This window comes from Tetrao urogallus (genome assembly GCF_951394365.1).
Source record: "Tetrao urogallus genome assembly, chromosome: 14".
Classification (NCBI taxonomy): domain Eukaryota; kingdom Metazoa; phylum Chordata; class Aves; order Galliformes; family Phasianidae; genus Tetrao; species Tetrao urogallus.
This window is the reverse complement of record NC_136827.1, coordinates 16,896,532-16,918,048: the sequence shown is the minus strand read 5'-3', so window position 1 is coordinate 16,918,048 and position 21,517 is coordinate 16,896,532. Positions and strand designations below refer to the sequence as shown.

General features: G+C 47.3%; 1 protein-coding gene across 1 annotated transcript in view; it reads left to right on the top strand.

The window, feature by feature from the left end:
• NR3C1 (nuclear receptor subfamily 3 group C member 1) overlaps nt 1-21,517 on the top strand; it is a gene marked incomplete at both ends in the record, with an annotated part of 49,745 nt that overhangs the window by 2,123 nt on the left and 26,105 nt on the right. The window lies entirely within an intron of this gene.

The window sequence follows — 21,517 nt, the reverse complement described above, 5'->3', positions numbered from 1 at the left end:
GGGTTCGGTGCTCGACTGTGGGTTCGGTGCTCGACTGTGGGTTCGGTGCTCGACTGTGGGTTCGGTGCTCGACTGTGGGAGCGCTGTGCGTTATTGCCCTGCTGGCAGTCGGTCCCTGCGGGTGAGCTGTGCGGGCTGAGCTCTGCTTTCCCACGGCTCGGCGGGATGGAGGAGGGTCCGCATCCCTTCAGCACGCAGCTGGAAGCTGCTGCAGCCTGAACTTCAGCGGTAGGTTTTGGTTTTTGTAGCAGAGGTGTGTGCTGCTTTAGGGACGTGTTCAGAGCAAGCTGCAGCATCAGGAAGCCAGGAAGGGAAGTTGGGCTTTGGGGAGAAGGTCTGCTTTGATGGATGAATGTTGAATGCGCCTTATCATTTATTTGACAGAGCAGAAATCCTCTGTATGAACCTTTTGCAAAACCAGTCCAGCTTTCACATTGTTCTTCATTTATTTCATAGTTTCTGTGGGGGGGGGGAAATGGGGGAAGGGAGTTGTTGGTTTTTTTTTTTTTTTTTCATTACATTTTCTATATATGTATATGATGATCATAACAAAATCTATATCCCAATGAGAACTATTTCTGGGTTTGAGAGATTGATTTCAGAGCGTATCCCACATAAATAATAACATCACTTTTGAGGCTTTCTGTGAAGTTGATGTATTGTTTTTCTTGTACAGCGCTGCCTGGTCAGACCCGAGCGCTCTGGGAGCTGAGTGCTGTGCACATCCATCTGTAATGCTTTGGGCAGTCTCATAAACACCATTTTTGTGTGCTTGGTTTCTGGTAATGTTGTGATGAAAAGCCCTCTCAATGCTCCTCGTGCATACAGTTCAGATTTGATCCTGCAGTGAAAGGAGCAGCAGTGCTGGATGCTGTGCTGGCTGTTAGGGAGCAGTTCTGGGGGTGGTGATGTGCAGGGCGCTGTGGCTGCCTGGTGCCCTGGGGCAGTTGCAGCTCGTAATGTTTTCTTTTGCCATATTTGAGATAATGGAACTGAACTTAAAATACGTGTTTAAAAAGGAAAATGAGGTTGCTCCTGGTTTTGCTTAGAAAAGTTTGATTTCCTGTGTTCACGGAAGCAGTTATTTATTTTTTTAAATATATTAAAACTACAAGTCCAGTTCTGAGCCCAGCATTGCCTGCTTTGCTTTTACCCTTTTTTCCCTTACATTAGGGGTAACAGAATCTTATTTTAAAATAATTGCCAGGTGCTGATGAATCTCAGGGGGTGGGATGGGAATTCATTCCTCCTCAACTTTGTCAGAAGTGTTTGGAGTGAGCTGGGTCACTTTCAGTGGATGTTTTGCAGATTTCTTTATGTAGCACCCAGGAGATTTAACAAAAATGGCATTCTTGCCATTTGTTCCAGAAACAAAGGCAGAACCATCTCGGGAGGCTCCTGTGGGCGTCTGGGGCTCCATTTGTTGCTTCCTTTGAAGCACCCATTCTGTGAGATGAAGGCTGGGATTGCTGAGCTGCACTTTGCAATGGGAAATATTTCCTACTGTTGGTGGTAGTCTTTCATTATTCAAAGCATGAATAACACGCTGAGTGCATGGGAGGAGCAGCCAGGGTTGTGCTCAGGTGTGCATGCAGCGCTGCTTGCATTGTCCAAACACCTGCAACATCTCGTAGACGTACAGCCTTAAAATGAAATTTTCAGTTCCCTTTCCTAAGGACAGCACAGCACGCCGTCTCTAATGAGATACATGATAATCAGGGCTGAGAAAGCTAATCAGTTTCCCTCTGAACAGTGGAAAGCATTCTGAAGTTAATGCAGCTTACTCAGAATGCAAACGTAGGGAATTGGTTACAGTGAGCAGAAGCGCAGAGGCCGTCTGCAGCTCGGGGCTGGGCACACGGCTGGCTGTGCAGAGCAGTGGGAGTCCCGGCTGTGGGACGGCCCCATCCGAGTGCTGCAGGGGCTGCGTGCTGACAGCTTGCTCTGGGAGTAAGCGCTCAGGTCTGGGAATGGGGCAGGGTTTGGTGCGAGGCTTTGCCAGGTGCTGCGCTGAGGAATTGGGGCTTTCAGTGGTGTCCGTCTCCAACCTGACACTACTGGTGGTGTTACTGCACAAAGCAAAATTGGTTGAATTCCATGTTCCAGTGCTGCGTGCTCGCTGCTCTCTGGAGCAGTGGATTTAATGCATTTTCCACTCGGCTCTCTTGCTGCCCTGACTTCCTGGAGATGTGGCTCATCGGGGGAGCAGAGGACGGCGAGAAGCGCTGCAGCAGCGCACAGTTCTCTATTTTATTTTTTTTTTCTCAGCCTACAGCCAGAATTTACAGAAAGTGGGCCCCCTTGGCAGCGGTACGGCTTCTAGTGTTACATCTAAAATCATTCCTAGTGCTCCAGCTTGTGGGGATAGGGATCAGGAAGGCTTGAGGAAGGGCAAGAGCTGCGAGCAGCGGCGGTGCAGAACCTGAAGGGGAAGTGCTGCTGCTCCAGAAACAGCCGCCCTTCGCTCAGGTCTGCGTTGCCAGGGCTGTGCTGGGCTCGGAGGTTGTCCCAGGAGGAGGGGGGAAGCGGTGGGCGGCTGCTGGAGGTGTGTGGGTCAGGGGTCCACTGGCCGCACTGCACTGTCCCAGTCTGGCCCTCGGCCTGGGCTGTGGCTTGGCACAGTGTGGGGCTGCACCGCCTGACTCAGCAGCACGTCACGCATGGCACTCCGGGAGCGTCTCCTGCTCGGTCGTTTGCTTTTGACATACAGAGTGGACTTGTTGTGCCAAGGGGTTGCTTGGGCTTTAGTAGTCTGTGTTGTGACTTGTCTGCTTCGAGTCACCCTGCGCTCAGTGTTTTTGAGTTCTAGAGACCCACAGCAGAAGAGCTGATCTGTATTTTTGGCAGAAAGGATAGAATCAGGGATGTCACACAGCGTGTATAAAAGGGTGCTGTGAAAGTTAAGGTGCAGAGGTAGATGGTGGACCAGTTCAGATGAAGTCTAGTTTTTCCCACTGAAATGATCCCTTCCACTGGTTGGTAGCTGAGCAGGTTTTTTCAAGTCCAACCCAAGCAGTGATGACCCTGATTCTAAGCCAGAGTTCTAGCTTACCAAGAGAAAAGTTGATCCATGCTGCTATTGCGTACTTATTTTTAATCTAACAGGAGGGAAATGGCACTGTGCATTTGTGCTGGCAGTGTGGATGTGCTGCCATATGGATGGCAGAGGTGCTGCCGGGGCGCAGCGGGGCGGTGGCGGCCGTATGTGACTGCCTTGGATCCCCGGAGATGTTGGCTGCAAACCTTCCAGCCACGCTCCTGTGGGGGCTTTCCTCCTTGCAGTGCAAATCTCAGTGAAGAGATCATCCCTTAATTCTGTTAGCCCATTGTGTGCTAGTCATAAAAAGCTGCTTTTTTTTTTTTTTTCCTTTTGGTAATCTGTGGCTTCTGGGTCTTTTCAGAACACTTCTTGCAGCTCATGCGGGATCCAGCCCTGGCTCATCTGCCCAAAATGTGGCTGGCAGCAGTTTCCTCAGGGTTCTTCATTACTCCTCCCCGCAGGGCACCATCCGCTGCCATGGTTGGTGAGAGCAGGCCAGGCCAAGCAAATGAGCTTATGTTTCCCACTGGTAACTTTCCTCCCCACTGTCCCTCACTCGTAGAACTTTCATTGCTAGAGGTGTTTATGGGTTGTGCAAAGGGTTCCAGTGTCATCTTTGAGGTAAATGACTTATCAATGAAATCCTGTCTTCAACCCAAGAGTTTTGCAGAGCTGTGGTTACAGTGAACCCAGAGTTATCAAAACATCCATTTGTGTGTCGTCTCTGGCATAAGAAATGAACTCCAAAATGTATTAAAATAATCAGCTTGTATTTGTTTCTGTGTTTCTAAGAACAGTTAGATGTGGAGCGAGGTAGTTGCTAGGAGGAGAACTTTACGGTATTTGTGCAGCAGATCCGAGAGTTTGTTGGCTTAGGGCTCTCTGGTTTCATAGTCTTTGTCTCCCCGTATACGCAAATTTAATCTTACAATTTGCTGAAGTGTTAACGCATTGCATCATTACTCACACAGGCTGCGTGTTGTTCTCATGGCAGGTTTTCTGACTGGGTCACTGTGGTGTGAAATCCATTTAGGATTCAGCATTTGTTTAAGTAACCGAGACGCTCGCAGGCCAGGAGTTAATGTTGTTCTGAGCACTGGGCTCTGGAACTAAAGGAGGGCAGCTGGGAGCCCCATCCTGCAGGGCAGCAGCGGGCACAGCGCCCTGCCTGCAGTGAGGGCACAGGGTGCAGGCAGAGCCTGCCAGCCCAGCTCCTGAGGCTGGAGAGGTGAGTAATTCTTCTGAGGGCAGCGCGTTGGGGTGGGAGCGTAGTTAGTGCAGTCACGCTGCTCTGGAGGTTTTCCTTCTTACCTCATCTTTGCCGTGAAGAAGGAAGGAGTCGTGTTCTAGATGTGCTTCCCATGCCCTTAGCTGATGCAGCTGATGCTGAGAAGCTCTCTGCTGGAGGTCTCCTGGCTGGAGCACTGTTCAGGTCTGTGATGTGCTGCCTGACCGACCTGCTGGGACCAGCTGGGCTTGGTGCAAAGGCGCAGCCAGCCTGGTCATGTTTCTTAGCTGCTCTTATGAGAGAGAATTGAGTTTGGATGCCAGCACAAGGTGTTACTTCTCCAGGATATCGTGTAGGGTCTAGTGTTAATGGTTCCTAAAATCAATAATCTCCAATTGTGCGAGTTTCTGGAGGAAGCGGTGTTCCGCAAATCCATCTTGACATCTTGCAGAGTACGTTTCTGTGCCAGCCAACTGTGTTCTTAATATAGTCTGTATCAATTTGTTATAATTAAAACTCACAATTCCTCTTGTACCTATGGATCCTCACTCATGTTAAGTTCTTCCTAGAAAGTAACAATCCTGAGGCGCTTTAAAGATCGATGTCCAACAAGCTGCTGCCATTTCTTGTGCAGATGCAACATTATATTTGAGTTCTGCTTTTTGCTCAAAGCTGTCAGTTCTCGGGAAATCTTAAGGGCAAAACTGCGTCTGGGAAAGCAGCTCCAAAGTAATGGCATCCTCCTTGAACTGAGCTCAGTTCTGCTGTTATCCAGTGAAGGAACTAAGTTCTGCTGTGGATTTTTACAGCAGTGCATTCTTTGTGCAATTGGTGATGATGTGCACCACTACTGCGTGTGTCAGAAACCAGCTGGGCATGGGGATCGTGTTTGTGCCTCGTGGTCGCACAGGGTTTAATATGGAACTTCTTCGCAGCAGGGCGCGATTGGCTCTGCTCTGCTCTATTCAGATCTCACATTTCTGGTTGCTTTCATTTTCATAACAAGCTTGAAGTGAGCGCTTCTCAGGACTCTGGTTTTCTGTTAAGAAAATACGTGGGGTCATAAGAGTCTGCATGATAAAATAGTGCCTGTAAAACCTGGGCAGCCCCGGTGCTGCCAGGTGGGAGCTAGGCCGTGTCACTGCCACCTGTAGCTTATTTCAGCAAGTAAACAGAGGCGGTGACTGGCTGGCTTCCTGGCCTGCCTTGTTTGTTTGTTCCTGCTTGTTTTTCTCTAGAGGATCTGAGATCTGCTGCTTCACTTATCGCAAGAGAACCGGGAAATTCCTGTGGTTTGCTCTGGTGGCCGCCTCCTGCCCATGCCGGGGGCTTCGCTTTTGTCCTGTAGGAAACTTTGGTGGGGTTCGGTAGGGGGGGGGAAGGGGTGTTTTTGTGCATGTGTGCCTTCCTCTGGGTATCTGCAGATGTGCTCTTGCTTGCAGGGAGCTTTGCTAGAGGCGCTGCAGGCCGGCCACCTCCGTCTGCTGTGTGCTGGCTGAGGATGTGCAGCCCAACTGTGGTGCAATTGCAGCCGTTCCTGGTACCTGCTGTGCTGAGGGCCAGCCCAGTGCAGGGGCTGCCTGCCGCTGCCCATCCTTGGTGCTTGGGCTGCAGCCCTGCACAGTGCTGGCACACCTCTCAGGTCCCTTAGCTGCTCGGCGCCGTGCCGTGGTGCGCCGTCACAAACCGCCTTTGGGAGGGCAGGCTTAGACTGCTGTGGCTGCTCTGCACGGTCCCACCAGCCCCTGCAGGGGCTCTTCTGCGCAGCTCCTCTTGGTTGTGGGTTTGATGTCTGTGATGGAAAAGAGCAGCTGATGCCATTTATTTTGTTGTTACTCGAAGAACTCGCCTGACACAGCCCGGTTTGTGTGCGCTAATGTGTGGTGCTGTGATAACACGGGCTGGAACTGTTGTGGTACAAATTGCTGTAGCAGAGGAGCTGCTGGCAGAGCAGTGCTGGTGGAGCACGTTAGCGGAGCTGATGCCAATTCCTTCATGGTAGTGCCTCTCTGTAAAAAGAAGCCCCGCTTGTTGCTTGCCGTGGCACATTCCCTTGCATGCACTGCAGTGCTGCAGCCCTCAGCTCCCGTGCCACCAAGCAAGCTGTGTCTGCAGCACTGCTGGGCACCCCTAAAGTGGATGGCACAGATGGATATTCTGCTCTCTGGTACCTCTCCATGTGTAAATTGTTAACAGTGTTTTATAACAACGTCTGCTCTGTGGGCGCATTAAATATCTGCGTACCTGTGTATTTTTTCCCTCTTCTTTGTTTTCCACAACAATCTTCTGGAAAAAAAAGGAAAAAAAAAAAAAAAAAAAAACCAAAAAACTAGTAAAGCCTTTGGCTCAATCTGTTGAACAAATTAGAGCTGGAAAGGTGTATGCTGTGTGTACCTGTGTATTTGCTGTGAATTTAAATCTCTAATTGGACACTGTGTAGTTTGGTGCCCTGACTCCAGCTGCACGTTGCCTGGCTGCACACCTTCCTCCTGCAGCATTCCTCAGGTCACGGCTGCAGCCAGGTGCTTCGGTCTGCTTTGCCCGGTGAGTTTCTCCTAATCTTCTGTCAGGTATGAATTGCATCATCCCGGCCTGGAGCTGACTGTTTTGAAAAGATCTCTGCATTTTGGTTCTCTTAAAACACGAAGCAGATGAGAACAAAGGGCAATACAAACTGTTTTAAGAAAGCGTCTTAACTGAGGCATTAAAAATGCTTTTAAAAATTAAAGATCCTGAAACTGGTATCCAGAAAAGCTTTTAGATGCTGGAGATGAGTGAAGGAACACGGGATTTCAGGAAGATAATAAATATTTAGTGAAATAATAGCAAGCCATATATGAAATAACCAGTTCCAATTCTTTCTGATTGGTAGCATTCCCTATAATTTGGTGGACATTGTTTGTTTGTTTGTTTGTTTTTACAATGAAGTGAGCAGGGAGCTGGGTGACATCTCTTAAGTCCTGACATATGAATGGGAGCAAAAGCAAGGATCTCGTAACCTGGGTGCTGCTGCTGGGTCTGCATGCTGTGCTTTGCAGGGGAGAGGGGAGGTCTGTGTGGCCTTTTCAAGTTGGTGGAATTACACTGCTTAGTTCCCTTCATTTATGAATGCTGTTGATGGGGTGTTGTGGTTTGGTCTCTTTCTGTCTGGAACCATGAAGAACTCGGCAGCTGTTGGGTGTGCTTGTGCTGGGGAAGGGGGAGGTAAATCTGGAGGGAAAGAACCAAAATCTCCAAGGGAGGATGTGTATAAATGATGTGATGGGAGAAGAGTTGGGATCACCCGACCCACCCCTCTGAGTTATGCTGCCTTACTGGTAAGTGCAAAGCACAAGAACTTGTCAGGAAGGCTCGGGACTTTGGTGCTCTCCTGCTGGAGAGTTCCCAAGCTCCATGGTGTTGCTTCCCACAGTGGAAAAACAGGCGATCACGTGTGTCCATGGCTTTGGTTTCCCCCTTCAGCTGACATTTTCTGTCTGTCTCAGATCGTTCTTCTGGAAGTGTGATAGCCACTGCATTTCAAGCTTCCTGCAGAAACGGAGATGAAAATACTGGGTGATCGTGGAAGGAGTTATTGTGGTTATAACTGAGAAACTGAACTTGTGACTGCAGAGCGTCACCTGCGCTAGCTTTAAATCCCTGTACTCCTCTTTGGAATTCTTTGCCGCAGAGTTGTCTTCTCACCTTCCTGGGCTGTGCTCATGGCACTGCCCGCTTCCTCCTTTCCTGCTGCCTCCCATCTTTAAGTGCAGCAAAACAATTGAGTTTTTGTATTTTCTGTTCATGTCCGTTTGTGCTCCCGCTGCGGCTCTTGGAGCTGGAGCTGTGGTCGGCAGCAGCAGGAGTTGCTCTGAGCTAATAGCATCTCCGTGGCTCCCCAGCCCTTATCCAGTCTGTCTGCATCTGTACTGCAGTCGGTGCCAAAACTCTCTGTAACTGCTGGGAGAAAAGGATCCTTTACCTCTGTATGTAATGTAACGGACCTCAGACTCTGCTTTTGTCAGGTCTGTTGGAAGTGGCTTTCTGAGACCTGCTTGATTTTTTTATTTTTTTTTTTTAAATTATTATTATTATTTAACATATTAAAAAGGAAAACAAATTACAACTTATCTTTCATAAGAAACCTTTTGGCTCAGGCGTGTGGAGGAGATTCTTCCCAAAGGCCCCGGGGTTGCTGTGCTGCTCCAATAGCTGCTCGCTGCCTCCTCCCCACTCTTGCAGCCCAATGCAGCCCAGCTGCCTTTCTGGAGCGCTGCAGCAGCGGAGGCACTGCTGGGGCACTGGCTGGGCTGCTCTGAATGGTTCTCACTTGGAAGCCATTGCACGATGTAGCGGTGAGGCAGCTCTGAAAAGGCAGGCAGGGATTACCTTCATTGCACTGGTTTCAATTTTCTGTTTCGTTGGTCAGCTCTGGTAGATTTTGTGCACAAACGCCAATGGCGTTGAAGGGTTGCGCCATTTCTTAGTTATTTGTTTTGATGTCAGAAAGAGCAATCGCCCTGTGCTTGTTTAGCTCAGATTAGGCCTTGTGAGTGTGGTAAATGACTGTGCTGAAGGGATACTCGCTGTGAGGAGAGCGGTTCCCAACGGAGTGGAGCGTTAGGAAGCGGAAGGCTGCACGTTGTGCTCGCATGAAGATAAATGAAACAAGCTTGCTCACCTCCCTCTCAGATTTCCAGACGAACAGAGTTTAAAATGCAAATTTGTCAAGAATGATAATGTCGTCTTATTTTTAAAACCAATTTTGTAGTGTAAATTGTAAATGTTGTAATCCTTTTTGGGAGAAAGAGTAGGCTTATTGCTTTTATTTGCTTTGACTGAATTGTATCAGCAAGCTTAAAGCTCGAAAGGAAAATAACACGAAGAGCTCCTGCTTCGCAGACACGGGTGGCTGTGGTGCTGTTGCAGATGTGAGCAGCTGCACAGTGCTGGCACCTCTTGCCATGAGCATCTTCGGACTGTGTTGTTACCCACCAGGCTGTCTGAGAGGTCGTTTGGCCCCATGGGCTTCGTTGGGAACTCATTTATTTTTTTTTCCAATGTGAGTTCTGGTCTATTGTTAAGTCCTTTTGATGTTGATTTCTATATACTTTAATGAATCCTGTCCTTCCTGAGCACGTATTTCTACTATGTCCTGCACGTCTGCCATTTTCTAAACTGACAAGGAAGTTATTCTAACTCTTCAATTTAATAAAACCAATCTAACAAGTTTTGTAATGAATTAGCTTTCCATAGCTAGAGCAGACAAGCTTTCAAACAAAACGCCAGCTTATTTGCACCTTAAGTGCGTGGTTTAATAAAAGTGAAGTTCATTGCTAGAGCTTCTCCCACAAGGTGCAAACATCAGACAATCCTTAGTGCCCACGGTTCCTTACTTCCAGTAGCAAAGAATACTTTTTTTTAAGTGAGCAGTTAATGTTAGGATGCTTGCAAGATTACATTCTTAGTCATGAGAGATATCTAACAACTGCAACGAGAGCAACTGGTTTGTCAAGTGAGCTTGGGCCTATTTTATCACTTTAAAGATTCTTTTAACGTGTTAAAGGTTGGAACATCTGATATCTTATTAAAGAGCAAGCACAAGGTTGGAATATTGTCAGCAATGCACTTGTTTGTGTGAGTTATTTTGCTCCAGCTCTCAGAGCAAACTGATACGGTTAAGTTGCCCTGCACGCCGCTGGGGAGGGAGGAAGTGAGGGATGCTGCTATTTTGGGCTGACCCCCTCTGTAAACTGAGGAAAGGCCATAAAGGAAATGCAGCTCTCAGCTCTTTGAGCCTTTCCAAGGATTTCGAAGTGTTACTGACTGCAACTTCCTGTGTGCATCAGGCTCCAGGACCTGGCCCTTGTGAAACTGCCCTCTGAAGAGCAAAGTGAAGTGAAGCACGTATGTAACGAGGGAAGCCCCAGAGCCCCATAGAAGTGGATGGCAGGCTGCTCTACCACCTTCCACCAAAACATTTGTCACAAATATCCTATTTTAACCATCAGAGAGGTGTTTGTTTTGCAATCTGTTACTGCGGATGACTTGAGGGAGCTGCATATGCTTTGGGTCTGTTCTTAAAGAACAAACTTGAGTTTCTTTCTTGAATCAAAGCGTCTCTTTCTAAGTTCTCTATGAAGGAAAGGAAGTAAGTGAACAAAAAGCTTTGAACTTGTGTTCTTTGTACTCAAAGCTGGGTGTAATGATTCTGCTTTTAGGAAAGGCGCGTAGTCCTTATCTGTGCATTAGAAGATGAAGTGGCTTTTAAGACACTCAAAGCAGTGCTGCTGCTGCCCTCAGGATGGGAGCTGTCTCAGCGCCGTCCTGCAGGTTGGGATAAGCGTTGTGGGTTTGGTTTTGTTCTGTATTTAAAAGATCTGTAGAGCTTTAAAAGCCCTGAAGAATCCGAATGTGACTGGGCCCACGTGAGCGCTTGTGGCTTTGGCATGGCCCTCCCCAGCAGTGTACCTTAGCAGCCTCTGGCTTGTGGCAGTCAGTGACTTTTTTTAGGCAGTTTTAAAATGCCAGCGGTGGTTTAGCAACAACAATTCGCCATCCTATTGTAAGAAACTCTTACTAATCTGTGAGCTGCTGCAATCTTTATGGAGCTGCAGAGCCAACAGGCTGCCCCAGAACGCATGAGGATCTGCAAGCAGTGACTGCTTTGTGTTTCCAGGTGGGTTTCTGCTGTGAGGTGCTGTCCTGGCTGCACCAAGCTGCCCTCGGTGGCGCGGTGTGCAGTGTTGGAGGTGCTGTGAGCAGTGTGGGATGCTGGAGGGGAAGAGCTGCAGGCGTTGGAGCGTGGCAGGAACTGGCTGGAGAGATCTCTGGTTGTTGGGCTGATGGAGAGCGGGCCGAGGCAGGGATAGAAGAGGGACCTATGTGTAAACAAGGCAATTAAGTTTAAAGAACAACCCCCTCGAACCTGAAGAAGTGATGGCAGCACGCCTCAAACGGCTGGGAGAGCTGCCAGCAGCGCTGCGCACCGGGATGCACGGCGAGGTGGCACAGTGGTAGCTCTGAGTCGCTGAGCAGATCAAAACCACAGAGAAGTCCGTGCTTCAGGATGGGCAGCAGCTTGCCCAAATGAAAGTGAGCAAAAGTCCTGGAGAATGCTGAAGGTGAAACATATAGGAAGGAACTGAATTGGGATTAAGGAGAGAAAAAGAGAACTCGAAAAGCACCTTGCAGGTGGCGCTCAGAGTGGCAGAGACCCACGGCGTGGCTGCAGGCGGAGGAACTGGGGCAGTGAGACCAGCCTGCATCCCGTGCTATGGGGGAGGTGATGCTGCTCCTGCAAGGAAAGGGCCTCCTCCTGCAGTGCTGCGGGCTGAGGGTGTCAAAGAGTGTGGGGTGGGGGGAAATCCAGATCGCTCTAATGGGTTTGTGGGTTTTTTTCTTCCTTTGAAGTCTTTAACGTGTGTTCTTGCCAAGGGCTGTTAAAAGAAAAAGAAAAATGTTGTCATGGAACTGAAAGAGATCAGTCCTTTTATAGATTTCAGAACTGGTTGAAGAATAGGAAGCAAAAGGCCTTTGTGGCCTGCTTTACAGGATGGGAAATGGACTGTCCTGTTCCCTGAGGGTCAGTGAGGGCCAGGATCTGCAGAGGGAGCAGGGGTTCTGTGCTGAGCTGGTGCTGCGCCATCCTGGTAGCTCTCCTACAGCACAGTGAGTGCAGAAAAGCAGGTGGGGGTTTGAGTGAGAAGGGGAGAAGGGGAGAAGGGGCAGGGTCAGACATGGAGGGGAAATCGCCTGGCCTTGCATGTTGAGAAGAAAGATCGCAATTTGGAGCTGATAGCTGTGTGTCAGGGATGGGGCTCTGCAGTGTCACCAGTGGTGTTGAGCAGTCATCAGTGCAGCGTGCAGCGGCAGCCAGCAAAGTAAATAGGTTCTGTGTTATCAGAAAGGATAATGAGAATGCCTCGTGCTGCTCGGTACGGCATCAGTGCACCACTGCTCTGCCAACCCATCCTCATGGCAGGGCAAGTTGGGATTTGCTGCTGGAGCACCTCTGTTTGTGTCAGATGTTTGCCTCAAATAGAGCCCCCAAAAGTGTACAGCTAAGCAGACAAAATGAAGGAAAAAAAAAATGAAATCCACTCAGGTGTGTGTTCCAGGAGGGGTTTGCTTTGAGAAATGCATTAGTTGTTCATGTAATGCAGGGACGCGGGTATGAGTTGCACTCACTTCCCTGTGATACAAGGGCCGTGCATCTGTCTGGAGTCACCTCAGGGCACACTGAGGTCCTCGGCTCCTCACCTGAGGAGCTTCCTTTGATCTGATCTGTTGGTGGCAATGCAGTAATGGGGTCCAGCTGAGAGAGAAAGAAACCCGATTTTAAGAGTTAAAGTAGTATCTGAATCCTGTAAATAGGATGTAGTGGGGATGGTTCAGAGAATCAGAAGTCATATTTTCAGTCCACATTAAGTTCACCTGATGTCAAGAGCCAAGTGAGGTGCTAATTTTACAAGCGTGGCTATGGTGAGCACTGGCCAGTCAGTACGGTCTGAACTCCACACAGTGCGAGTTTCTCTCCCTGCTGTCTGGTGTGGGAAACTGAATCTCAGATCATTGTATTCCTAAATCTGAGACCTCGGCACAGCTGAAATTCAGCGAGGTTAACCGAACTCTGAATATAAACTGTACGTGAATCCATACGGAGGAATCAATTCCTTAAATGTGTGGGGGTTTTTTTTTCTGATGCTCAGTGTGTATTTATGTGCAGTTTTTCCTATATGTGTAACATAGACCTTCCTGTTGACTGCTATCCTATTGCTCAAGAAATAAGAACTGCTTCTCTGAGGCTTTTGCCTATCATCATTTGTCAGGGGCTTTCAAAGCTGTGGATGCTGAGGACTCTCAAATGTAAACACCGTACTGTAATAGAATGATTCTCCTCAACTGGTAATGCTAAAGCAACAAACCCACCAGCTGCCATTATTTCACTCCTCTCCATGTTTTGGATGTGGTGATGCATACGGAGCAGTCACAACTCGAACGGCTGTGCTGCAGCAGCAGTCCATGCAGGAATACGGAACAGGGCCAAAGGTCTGCGGTGCTTAATCTGGGTTGTGATGGCTTGAGCGAGGCCAAGAGCCAGAGATAAGCAGGGCCGCCTTTTCAAGGAGAGAATGATAAGTGTTTCCCTGTATTGTTTATTCTTGCCGTTTTAATCACAAGTCGTGCACCATCTGGCATTTTTCCTTCTGCTCTGCTTAAGGGCTCGTGGTGTGAGAGTCGCTCTTTTCTGAGGGAAGCCCGCACTGCGCTGGGAAACGTGTGCATTGAGAGGCAAAGAAAGCCCACGTGAGCTTTTCCATCATCTCACTGTTATGTTGAGCCCCAGACTGAGATATCAGTAGCTTTCAGGCTCGAGAAGCAAAACTTGAAGTATTTTAAGTACTGAGATGCAGGAGAAAATCAGTGGCGTGGTTCTGCCCTGGCAGGGCTGTGTGTGGTCGTGTTGGACCCAACGCTGAGCGCCCGCTCTGTGTGTGCAGGGGGACCGGCCCCAGGCGGCACAGCTCTGCCTCTGCTGCTGTCTGTGGTCATTCTTGGTTCTGTACCTAAATTCCCACAGTCTCCAATGATGTGAAACAAACTCTTCTTTACAGTTTGCATTCTTTGGTGCCGGTAGGTTTTGTACCGGGATAGCAGCCTCTGGAGAATGCTGTAAGGTCAGAAATGGTGGAATTCATTCCTTTCGAAAAGACCTTTTGGACTGTATGTTTTTTTTTTTTTATTATTTTTAATAAAGCCAACACTGCAAAATGTAATTGTAGGAATATCGTAGGGAACATCATCTACACAAAGAAGGCCTGGAAAAGACCAAAGAAAGCACCAGGGAATCTTAACTTGCTCACTGAGATGAGACGTGGGCTGCGTTTGTGTCGGGGTGTCAGTGTGGATCATTGATGAGGGAAGGCATTCAAAATATTCCAAAATAATTTCTGCAAAGCCTTCTCACAGCTTCTACATTTCAGACCAGAATAACAGCGAGAAAGTAAGGCTTTTACACGTGGGTTTAAAGGAGAGATTCTTCCCCTGATGCAAAATAAGCATCTTCCTTCCTATCTGAGGGAAAGGAAGGAGGCTCCTCAAAGCAATCCTGCTTCAGAAAGCCGGCTATTTTCTTTTTCCAAAATGCAGAATACTGAATCACTTCCCTGGCCTCTGGAAAACCTCCCAAGGACCCCTGCAGGTGTGCCCCATCAGGTCCTGGAGCAGGCACTGACTGTGAGAGCTCAGCCTCGTTACCCCAGGGAGGAAAACCACACACAGGAGTTGCTCCACGTGCAGCTGCAATTACGGGACAGCATCACTTGAATGGAGATGGACTTCTTTAAACAGATGTGCATTGTGCGGATCACTAAAGAGATAAAATTAAGTTGGGAACAGAATTCTACGAGGAAAAAAAAAAAAAAAAAAAAAAAGAACCACAATAATATTCATGTTGCCGTTTCAACTGTATTGCCAAGACGCTGTGTTCTCCTTTTGACCTCAAATTAAAGGCCAGGAATAGAGATTACATCTAAGACCGATGTTTAAAAAACAATCACTGTAAAGTTCCTTGTAAAAGCAGATTTGCTTTAACGTCCAAACAGTCCGAATTCCTCAGTGTATGTACAAAATGAGGTGAAAAGATGCCATCAAAGTAACTCATGTGTACGTTTATGCCAGGCTGAAGAATTCAGAAGCTGGAACGGATAATGCACACGTTGTGTAGTGCCTTTGAGAAATTCATCCCTGGTCAAAGAGCCACAACTGTGAGCCTCAGTCCACAAACTGAAGTTTTCCTTGCGGAAGTATTTTGCTTCAGAATATGTGAGTGTGCTTGGAGTGCAGAGGGGAAGAAACGTGGGAGAGAAGCAGCAAGTTTCCTGGCAGAGCTCTAGCGTAATTTCACAGGGAAAAAGATCAATTACAGGCATTCACTGTTTAATTATTCTCCTACTTGCAGCATAGATGTATTTAACTGATGACTGCATAAATACGATCACTTAAATATCGGAAGAAATCTTGCCACGGAAGTGCAGAACGTGAGGCTGCTCTGAGCGGCCGTGTCCCAGCACCTGCAGAGCTTTGTGCGATCCTTCGAGTGATGTCCCCCTCCTGCGTGGTTTCAAACGCACTGATATCACTGTGGTGAAGGTGGCTCTCGATGTGGGGCACACTGCCAGCCTCAGGAAGCCCAAAGGCAGCTGTCCTGGTGCCACGCACACTGTGCGGACGGAGCTCTGCAGCTCACACCGTGCTTCAGGGATGGAGCAGAGCTGCATCTAAAACTGCTGCATGCTTGCAGAGCAGATGAGCCTCGAGATGAGCTTGGAGATGAGCCTCTTCTTGGCCCCCAGCTGCAGAGCTGTTGCTTGAAGGCTTCTAAGGAAGAGTCAAAAGCTTCCTTCCAAAATGCATTAGTCCTAATTTCTGATTAGCTCTGCTATGCTTTCCTAATTTTAATATTTAGGCCAGGAAAGCTATTTAATTGGAGGAAAAGATGTTGTGTTTTTTATATTTGAAAGGAAAGGAAATGACCATGTAAAAAGGCATTCTTCTGAGTCTGAATGCAAGTCACAAGTTTCAGGCCCCCGGGAGGCCAGCTGGCACCCAGCCCACTTACAGTGCGTTGTTTACTTGTTGTCTGAGCAGCCCCAACGCTGCGGAGTGCAGCCAGGAAGCCAAAAAAGAACCAGGTTTTCTGCTGGGAGAGGCAGAGCAAAGCAGTCAGGGAAATATTCACCACCGAGAGCTACAAGTAGCATTGCTTCTGTAAATACCCAGTATCCAGTCCTGCCCTCTGCCTGCACCTCGTTAGGTGCGAGGATGCGTTGTGAGAGCTGTAAGATACACTCCTGTTGGTTACAGTAATTGCCTGCTGTAGGCAGAGGTGTCGCTCATATGGAGGGATGGGATGGGGCTGCATGCTGGGCTGGAAGGCCAGGTGCTTTGGGGCAGGCTGGAGGTCGTGGCGTGTGAGCAGGGCACGGTGTGGGAATTGCAGCATGCTCAGCCTGCCCTTCTATTTCTGTCTTTCTAAAAAAGGGTTTTAATTTCTTAGATGTCTTTGGAACTATGTCTGCTATTTGAATGGAAGGAGGATAGCTTTCAAGAACTTCCCTAGGCAGTATGCTGAGTAGCTTGTTCTACTATAATCCCCTTGGTTTATTTGTGAGGTCAAGGATAAATTGAAGTGTGACAGTTAACACGTGAGGAGGATACCTAAATGCACACCCATGTGTGAATATGCTGACATTAACAACAGGTTAAAGTTGTGTGCAGGAGCTCGTTATCCCCTCCAGGCATCTCCCTAATTCTCACTGCTGTCAAATGTTCTCTGTTCAGAACCCTATGAATTGCGTACAGACGCAAAGAGTTAAGTGTGGAATCGATGTTCATGCTGTTCCTATTAGCAAACTTTCTTGTTTATCAGTTTGACCATTGTTTAATGTTTCTTGGATGAAACATGCAAGTAAGTGGTATAAGAAACGTTGGACTTGGTGGTTACTTCAAAGGCGATGTAGTCTAACAGATTCGAGCACAAACTAGAAATAATGCAAGCCTTTGATGGTAAAGTTATTTATTCCTCCTTAAGAATAGATCTGCAGCAGTCACATGTCATCAGGGGCTGCTGAGGATCTGAGTGAAGGGAGAGCAATGCTCTGGAGCACTGGGAGGGAGGAGCCAGGCTGGTCCCAGTGCTGGAGCTTTGGGTATCTGCCCATCCCAAAGCAAGCAGAGGTTAACTGCTTTCCTAAAGATGTTTAGATACAGACTTAATTTGTCTATGAATCCAAGAAACCCTTGGGGAGGGTTAGCAAAGTTTTGTGTGAGAAAGAAGCTTCCCCAGGGTCGAAGTTTGTTGGACCGTTTGATCATGGTCTCTGCCGTAGCAGCTGGAGCTGTTTTGCTGCCATACAAGAAATGCTTATGTAAAGTTAGGATTTAGTATTGGAAATGGAAGAAGATGGCGGCTGTGAAATTATCATTTGAAGAAAATAAGGCTTTCTGGATGTCAGCATCTCCTCTTCATTAAACTCAGAGTCGGTGTGTTTAGGTTTCAATTGCAGACTTGGCTTAGACCAAAGCTACACTCGGGCACTGATGCTGAGTGGCAGTAAGAGGTGCAGTAAGAGGTGCAGCACTGCAGCAACAGGTCCAACGAGTTTGAACTGTCATTTTTAGATATAGACATGATTTCTTGAAATTTGCCTGTTTTCTTTTGGTTTCTTCTCCCGTTTAAACTTCAGCTGCAAATAAGGGAAGGAGTTAGATTTTGGCTGTAGGGAGTGTGCTCTCGATCACAGCACGAGGGTCTCCATCCATCTCCTTTAATCAAACGTGGAGAAGGGCACCGGTGTGTGCAGTTGGAAGGGCAGTGCAGTGCCTGCTGCGGGCTGCCAGCAGGGCAGGAAACATCTGTGTGTCCATGGGCTTCTGCTTAGGTGTGCTCAGCCTTCTAAAGCCATAGCAGTAAGTTATTGGAGTAGAAAGCTCGTTCCTTGGTGTCTGTCTGTGTTTTTGTGGGATCTGTACCGTGGGACTTTGAGTGCCAGCTTGTTTTGTTTCTGTGGTTCTTTGTACTGAAAAAGTGGATTGTGGAGATAAGATTTAGGTAAATGGAAGTTGTGCTGCAATTACAAGGTCCTAGCAATTATGCCTGATTGACACGGGTGTCTTTTTTTGTTTCCCTCTTTGCTTTGCATAACTGTTCTTAAAGGTAGGCTTTATCAATTGCTCACCTGCAGGCAGAAGAGATGTGAGAAGAGCTGGCAGGCAGGCCGTCCTTTTCTGCTCCCAGGCCTTTGTCCTTGGCTCTGCCAATACGGAAACCTCAGAACAGTGACTGCACTTCATTACGATCAGTCAGATTTTTGTGTTTGAGGTACCACAACCAGCTCTACTACTGAATGGGAGTAATGGGAGTGACTCAGCTGTGTGTGAAAGATGCTGGACGGTAATGATAGGTAATGATGTAAAAGTTTTGGGGTTTTTTTTCTGGACCTTTATAGGAGCGCATAGAATTTGTAACAAACGTTGAAGTTCAGGAAAGGAAAGAAAAGGTTTCCCAGCAGGAAAATTTTGAATAATTTTCCGAAAGATTGTTGGCATCGCCACCGTTTCAAACCTGCAATAACGCATGGTGGCTGCGTGGAGTCGCGCTGAAGGCACACAGCTCTCAGAGGAAGGGCCGTGCGTCCTAAAGGCTGTGCTTGGTGAGCAGGGCAAACAGCCCCTTAATGAGACTCACAGGTGGAGTTTGGCTGGGAGGAGCTGCAGTGCTGCTCAGGAAGAGAAAATATACAAAGAGGCCGAGGTGAACAATGAGGACAGGAAACTGTGCGAGGTTCACCGGGGAAGGAATACGGCTTCCTTGGGCTGAAGGGAGGGGTGGAGGAAGAGCACACTGCAGCGTGGATAAAATAATGTAGGAAATCCAGGAGGGAGATGGAAGGCAAGGCATAAAAGTATCAGGGAAGAGAAAAAAAAAAGAAAGAAATTAAGAAGAATGCGTCTGAAGTCTGAGAGCAAGCAGTGGGAGAGAAGTGGTGAAATGTGGTGAGACATCTTGATAGCCTGAGTGAGAGATGGGTGCCAAGTGGAAATAGCAGCAGATAATGACCTACTGGGTATGCATCCTATAGCAGAAATTTTATCTGTAATTGCTTAACTGTGTTGACAAAAGTAGTTATAGCACTGCCAGATAGTCCAATAAAGTTGTCTTGGAAGTGCCATGGCGATGGCATGCTGTAGCTGTGCACCTCTCACAGGTCTGTGGCAGTGCTTGTTCCTCGTCCTTCTGGAGTCTTGGAAAGGTTTAGGGAGCTGATTTTGTCTCAACAAGCAAATTTAGCACAAACTTTTCTTCCTGTTCCTACAATGAGTGCTTTTGGGAATGCTCTGTGCATCAAAGGCATCAGTGGCCCATTGAAATGCAACAGAATTATTTTGTTAAAGTTTGTAAGACATGTTTGCTTGCTTTAAAGCTCTCATGTGTGTGCATAGGACTGGAGATGAAGGGTAAATTGGGCCAAAGCTCAAGCCTGAGATGTGGAAGAGGGCCATTCTGAAAACAGCCCAATGTAACATGCATTCATGTAGAGGTTCTCCTCCACAGGGATCAAAACCCATTGAAAACATGCCTGCCATCTGAAACTGGAGTGGAGGAAACCACTGAAAAGAACTGCCATACAGTGTATAGTATTAAGTGCACTGGATGTACCACATACAGTGTTAAGTGTGTGGAGATACCACATCTGTCTCTGATCACAACCACATGAAACCCAGCGATGTTTTTTCAAAGCGAACTCTAATCACTGTTAAAAATGCAGAGCTCATTCTACTCACTCACTCTCTGATTTTTGCTTCTAATTTATGTTCCTTTTTTCAAAGGAAAATGTTTGCTTCTCCTTCCCATCCATATATTAATGCAGACAGGGCCATATCTCAGAATATCCTCAGTAATTTTGAAGTCAGTGCTGCGCGTTACAGATGGCTTTTTATATACCTAAAGGTTTTTGTAATTGTTAGATGAATGGGGGTTTTTAGGCTGTCTGTGCTGAGCGCAGAAGTCATTTAAGGACAGCGTGTTTCTTGCTCAAGGATCTTGTTTAAACTGTGCCTTGGCTCCTTTTTTAGTCCTTTTTTTTTTTTCCTTTTTTTTTTTTTCTCCTCTTTTTCCCCTTGGTTTCACTGGTGGTTTGTGAGCTTCTGGACTCCTGTTCAAAGTTTAAAGAACAATAACTAGTCAAATGTAAAATAATGTCAATTGAACAACCTATGACTCAACAGTCAACCAAGTCATCCTGGCTCCACATCAAATGGACGGAGGCCAAAACCTAAAACTGGCACACATCCCCGTCCCTCTTCTTCATATATTTTCACTGAAGCAGAGCCCAGAATGTAACACATTGGTTAAAACTCCACAGTAAAGCGGTCCACATGTAAATGCATTATTTTTGTTGATTAAAAAAAGGCTGAAAGCCGTGCCAGGAGTAAAGACACGTCGTGCAACGCTTTGCACAGACTGGCAGGGAAATATATGTTATACTCTGAAGAATTTACCATCTTGACGTTTTTTCAGTATTAATTCCACTGCTAAATAGCTTCTTTAAATTCTCTAGAAAGAATTAATGAAGAGAAGTTCCTTTCTGCTTCATTTGCCCTCTTTGCTTCTCAGGAAAGTTGACGGCTTCTTCTGATCCATGGGTGCCCGCTGTTTTCTTTCCGCAGGGCAGCTGTGCACGCGGTCAGCAGTGTGAGCTGCGTGGAGCCAGGCTGCGCGCTGCACTCAGCAGAGCTGGTGCCGGCTCCTCGTGGATGGCTCTGCTGGCACCAGAACAGCCTTGAATTCTTATTTTGTATTTTTTTTGTCTAAATAGCATAAATGAATTTTCTAATGGGCGGTCTGAATTTATTTATAACTTTATGAATCAATTAGACATTATGCAAGTGTTAACCTTCAGCTTTTAAAATATCTGCTCCATGACTCTTGCATTCAGTCGAGTCTCATACTGCCTTTCTTGCAGCACATTAATATTTTTCCATGTACGTTAGAGTCAGCTTTCCAGATGTCTTGCCTTTTTTCCTAGCAACATCATTTTGGCAGCTCCTGACCGCAGCGCTGTGATTGACAGAAGCGCTCGCATTAGGAGCACTGGAGCAGCATATAACACAGCTCACACTGAGGTCATTAATGGAACCAATCCCACTTCCTAATTTCAGTTCAATTCCTCTGGTATGACATTAATAAGGATGCTGTACTGAGGGGTGAAATATTTTTCATCTATATCCTGATTATGTAGAATAAGGTAAGATGGGATGGGTTTTGCTCCTTGGTCTGTTCTGTCAACAAAATCCCTCTGTGCAAGAACTCTGCAGAGAAAGAAGCCGTGATGTTAATGGCTGTCTGTTAAGATAATACATTTCTGGCACATCCATTGGCTTTCAGTTTGCTCACAAAGCTTGGTGTTTTGATGTTGGAAACTACAGCTCTGCTTCCAGGGGAGCATGGTGGGAGCTGAGGTCAGAGCAGTGCCTGCTCACAGACCAATGGGCGCCTTCGTGTCATGTGTTGAACTAAAACACATCCTTAAAAGTCAAATTCTGAGTAGATTTTAGAGCTTTCTTCTATTGGTGACATATTGGTCTTGAGATCCTCCCCACTGCAGCCCCTCTCTGCCCAGTGATTTCGGGACGCAGTGCGTACGTACGCCCATCGAGCTGCGCGATTCTGCGAGACTTGAGCTCTTGAAAGCAGTTTGTAGATG